This window comes from Cyanistes caeruleus, chromosome 13 (assembly GCF_971803275.1).
Source record: "Cyanistes caeruleus chromosome 13, bCyaCae1.hap1.1, whole genome shotgun sequence".
Lineage (NCBI taxonomy): Eukaryota > Metazoa > Chordata > Aves > Passeriformes > Paridae > Cyanistes > Cyanistes caeruleus.
Window position 1 is genome coordinate 1598593 of NC_141713.1, and position 5384 is coordinate 1603976.

General features: G+C 48.9%; 1 long non-coding RNA gene across 1 annotated transcript; it reads left to right on the forward strand.

Annotated features, from left to right (window-relative positions):
- Positions 1 to 1991: 1991 nt before the first annotated feature.
- Positions 1992 to 4436, forward strand: LOC147650647 (uncharacterized). The gene is made up of 3 exons (XR_015275982.1): positions 1992 to 2194; positions 2582 to 2698; positions 2846 to 4436. It is a non-coding gene; the product is annotated as an uncharacterized LOC147650647 (long non-coding RNA).
- The last annotated feature ends 948 nt before the right edge of the window (positions 4437 to 5384 follow it).

Sequence of the window (5384 nt, forward strand, 5' to 3'; positions counted from 1 at the left end):
CAAAGGAAGGAGAGTGGCTGCTCGTTTTGTCACCGCAGGGGCCTAGGGATGTGTCCCCCTGAGGGAGGGCAGCCCAGGGCCCCGCTCGGGGGGTGAGCCAAGGGATGGAAGAGCCTGCTGAGAAATGAACAGCAGCAAAACAGCGATGGCAGCACCTTCCAGGGCCGGGAGCTGCTGACCCCTGAGCTACAGCTGGGCCTGAGCTAATTTGAGAGAAAATAAACACTCCTGAAATGCCACTTGCCTGGGCTTTAGATGAGATGAGCCCTAAGGTGCCTTCCATTCAAACCATTCTGTGATTTCATAATTCTCTACAGCACCAGGGAGCTGGGAGTGGTGCAGAGACATCAATTTCTCCTTGTCTCCTTCCAGATCCACATTGTGCATCCTTCCAGCTCTGCTCTTCCTAGCACTGTCACACAGAACAAATGGCCCCTCAGAAGGTGAATTTCACATCCACGACAAGCTGCCCCTCGGAAAATGAATTTCACAGCTGCCCGAGCTGCCCTTCCCCGCTTGTTTGCTGTGAAAAAGCTGCACCGGATATGCCAAGTGTCCCCAGTGCCATATGCAATGCCAACAACATTCCTGTGCCTCCATGGAAAATACCTCTCTTGATGTGCCCTTGCTTTGTGTTTTCCCAGCCATGGGCAGGCTCAGAGCTGCCCTGGAGCTGGAGCATTCACGGATGGTCTTTCTGTCCCACTCTTGCTCCCAGCAGAACCTTGCAGGAATTCATATCCACCCCTAAGTGCTGCATTCCCAGCACTATCAGCAGAAACAGATTATCCTGAGTTGGAAGAGACCCACAATAATCATTGAGACAAACTCCTGACTGCACAGAACACCCCCAAAATTCCACCACGTGCTTAATAATCCATGCCAGGCTTAATAATAATAATAGTTATTAATATTAATATTCACAACAGGACTGTAGACCCTACCTGAGAGCCCCAACCCTCCCTCCTGGCACCCTTGCAAGGGTTAACAGCAGGGCTGATACCCAGGAAAGGTGGAAGGTGCCCGCAGCAAAACAAGTGATGTTCCAGGATAGTTTTGTCTGATCAATGCTATTAGACTGATAGATTGTTTGGGGAAGCTTTTTATCTCAGCCCTCACATCTGTTCTGCATTTGGAGGCAGCCTAAGAGGCTGGGGGTGCAGAGCAGGTGCTGCGAGTGTCTGGTGAGCATTAGGGAATGTTCACTCAGAGGCTCCAGAGCTGCCAAAAAGTGCACTGATTGGACAGATGTTACTTCATTACTGTCAACTCGTCATCCTGGATGTTTTAAGGGAACAGTTGTTTGTTAAGGAAACACAGCTGTTACCAAGAAATTTGTTTTTCCTTTCCTTTCCTTGGCTGCAGGGCAGCGAAAAGCCCAAGGTATCTGGGCACCTGCAGAGCCCCTTTTTGGGCAGCTCCCTGTGGCCAAGGAAGAGGCACAGGACTGGAAGGATCTTGCCTGGTCACCTGCCAGCCCATTGCCCCAGGGCTGATCCTTGTTTAATCTCTCTTGGATGTGTTTTTCTTACCTGGTCTTCAGAATTCCCAGTGCTGGAAGTTGTCTGGCACTGATATTCCTGTTGTGGGCTCACTGCTGGAGCTTTGCAATGGAGGTGGCTTGGACCTTCCCCCCATCCAGCTTCAGGGCAGATCTTCCTGAAATTATCCCCAAAGTATGACTTGTTTCAAGGAACTGCACAGGCGGGGAATTGGAGCAGAGTTTGCCATAGAATCTGGGAATTCCCACCCGGAGGGCACAAGCAGGAGGATTGGATCTGGTTTATCCGATCGTATACCTTCCAAAAAAAGGGTTCTGTAGGCTTTCCTCTGGTGTTCAAGCTCTGTTTCATCCAGAAATACTGGGAATGTCACACCTGTGCCTTCCAGAGCAGCCTGGGGCGGAGGATTCCTGCCTCATCCCACAGCAGCTGCAAACACTCGGCAGAAAATGGGAACAGCTTTGGTGCACAGCTGATCTCCTGATCTCTGACCTCCTCTTGCAAGGTTCAGAAGCAACCAGCTCTTCTCCATCCTCTGGATGAGACTCAGGTACTTCACTGTGCCCGTGCCTCAGTCTCCTCTCTCCTTTGGACAGAGCCAATTCCAGCCCACAAAGGTGTCAGGAGGGAGAATTTTCTATCCCTGATGTCCTGTGGGAGGCAGAGGTTGCTCTAAACCCTCAGTGGAGAAGGTGGGTGATACATGGATACAGGAACAGCCCCTGGATCCAAGCCAGCATGGAGTGGGTGGTGGAAATCTGCTGGAATATGGGAGCATTGATTAGCAGAGTCCTGCTTTTTGAGGGATCTAACCCAGAACCAGGCTCATTTTGCTTTTCCCTGTCAATAAAGCCCTGCAGCTGAGCGGGTTGGGAACAGCTGATCCGAGCATCCCTCTGTGAGATCTCCAGAGCAGGATTCTGGAGCCACTGAGTTGTATCAGCTCAGGCAGCCTCTGATCAATTCTGAGTTATCATCCCGCCATCAATTAGCACAATAACTGATTGTCCTGCCCTGCCCAGCTCTATCCATACATCTTCCCACACACCCGTTCTCCCTTATCGATTTTTACCCTCCAGCTTTTCCTCTTTGATCGATTCCAAGAGGAACGTGCAAATGAGGAGTCAAACATCTTTATGACCTGAGAACTTATCAAAGGAATTCACTGCTCCTAATAACCCTCCTCCTGCTGCTGGGTAAGCATTTAACAGCCGATATGTGCTGGCAGGAGGAGCAGGCTGTTCATCCAGAGGGATGGAATAGATCCTTCTTTTGCCTCATCCCACGGATGCAGCCGGGGAAAGAAGGTGGCTTTGTTTTACACCTCTTTTTGTTTTCCTCAGAGTCTCCAGCTCAGGTGTTGATGTGGGGGGGTTATGTCCCAAAAAACGAAGTTTTATTACTGGGGCATCCTGAAGAGCTCCCAGGAATGGGTTGGATCCTGCTGCTGCCTGGAAACAGCTCCCTGCTAGCCTCGGGAGAGGCTAGAAGATGATCCTCAATATCAGCATTTGTGCTTCAAACACAGCAGGAATCGGCCTCTGGAAGGAGATGCTGAAAGAAGAGAGAAAACACCAACAGAAGTGTTGTGCAGGGTTTGCTAGCCATAGAAACTGAGTCATAAAATCACATAATCACAAAATCACAGAATCATAAATCATAGAATCACAGGATGGTTTGGGTTGGAAGGGACCTTTCAAGGTCATCTGGTCCAACCTCCTGCCATGAACAGGAACAGCTTCAACCAGAACATCTGCACAGATGAACCACTGAGTGCTTTGGTGGGACTGCAGCTATGCCAAACTTCTCCTTGCCAAACAAATCATGGGTTTAAATGTTGCTGAAACCAATGGTTTTATAGAAATACAGACATTTTGATGGAGGCAGAAAGCTGTTGATTAAATGAATTAATTAAATCTCCTCAAATCCAAGATACAAGCAGCCAAACCTGCCACGGGAGCAGCTCCTGTCCCAACACAAGTCACCTTTCAAATGTGAACCTCAGCCAGGTCACAGCCTGCAGAATCCCTCTCCTGGAGCAAGATCTCCTACAAACAGGGAGAAACAGCCAGGGAAATAATCCCATCAGGCTTAGAATGAGAGGTCACAGCCCCCTCAAACTGCTCAAAATTTGCAAAACCACCAGGGATTGTTGATTTTTAGGAGTCCCCAGTGGTTCCCTATTGAAATTAAACAGGACACTATGAGCCAGTGTTCCCCTCCAATCCTAAAAACTGGGAATTACCAGCCTGATGTTGTCTCCTACCCATTTCCCTGGAATGGCAGGCAAGGTGCTGCAGCACCTGAACACCAGGATTTCCTTGGGTTATTAATGTTAAATAAAAGTTGAAAGCTCTTTGCAGTTACAGCTGGAGCCGGAGACTTTGAGGAAGAATCTGCTGAAAATGAGTTTTATATACTGACTGGCTAAATGGATAATTAAACAAATAACAAAAGTGAAATGCAATTTTGTTCTACCTCCTGGGAACATTATTGTTAGTTCATTCTTTTTATCAAAAGACTTAAGGAAAAAAAAACCCCAACAAAACAACAATGCAATTGAACAATATTGCTTTTGTAAACAATTTGAAAATCCAATAACTGTAAAACTTATGACATGTTATTAAAATGTCTTATTTTTTCCCCCTACAAGTGAGAAAGCAATTCCAATCTCAGATGTTATAATTTAATTATACACTTTCGGTTCTAAAGATACCATAATTCTTAGCACTGAATACATTCCATTTAATGGCCTTCTGGCATGTTTGAGAAGCTCAGGCATTGCTGAGCGTGTTGGTCCAGTTTCCCAAAATCTCTGCTCACTGGGTGCCTTGTTCTTCCCAGGGAGAGCAGGAGGCCACCACAGCTCCCCAGTGCTCCCCACACCTCGCTGGGGACACACACACACAGCCCTGGGTGGAGTGGGAGGAAGGTTTTGGGGTTTTTCCTAAAACATCCACCAGGCGAGGGTGGGAAGCACCAGCAGAACAGTGCTGATGACTTCTGGTGCTGCCAATAAAAGATGGACATGGAAATGTTGGAGCAATTCCAGAGGAGGCCATGAGGTGGATCAGGGCACCTCCTTTTGGAGACAGCTGGGAGAGTTGGGACAGCTCAACCTGGAGAAGGGAAGGTTTTGTGGAGACCCCACAGCTCCTGCCAGGATCTACAGGGAGGCTGGAGAGGGACAATTCATTAGGAACCGGAGTGACAGGACAAGGGGCTGTGGGTTCAGATTGCCAGAGGGTAGGTTTTGATTAGATTTGGGAAGAAATCCTTCCCTGAGAGGGTGGGGAGGCCCTGGCACAGGGTGCCCAGAGCAGCTGGGGCTGCCCCTGGATCCCTGGCAGTGCCCAAGGCCAGGTTGGATGGGGCTTGGAGCAGCCTGGGACAATGGAAGGTGTCCTGCCCATGGCAGGGGGTGGAACAAGATGATTTTTAATGTCCTTTCCAACCCAAACCATTTCAGGATTCTGTGATTTGGGAAAGGGGAGTGGAGGTGGTGACAAGCCCTGGCTCAGGTGGTGATGGGGTGGGGAAATGGTGGCTGAGGGAAGCAGGACAGGAGAGCTCATCCAGGGCCACCCCAATTCCACAATGCCAGGTCCCTGTCAGAGCTGCCATGATCCTCCACCTGGCTGATCCCTGTCTGCCATCCCTCATCCCTCTCCCTTCCCACTCCCACACACTTGAGCAAACACAGATTTGAGGGTCTTCAGCAGGACCCACCCCTGCAGCAAGAGAGTTCCCAACACAAGAACTAATTGGAACAAAATTTAAACGCTAACAAATAAATAAAGGCAAGCTACAGTGAACTAGTAATAAGATACCTTTGGATGTTCATTACGCTGGATTTCCAGGCAGTTAAATAGTTTAATGCAT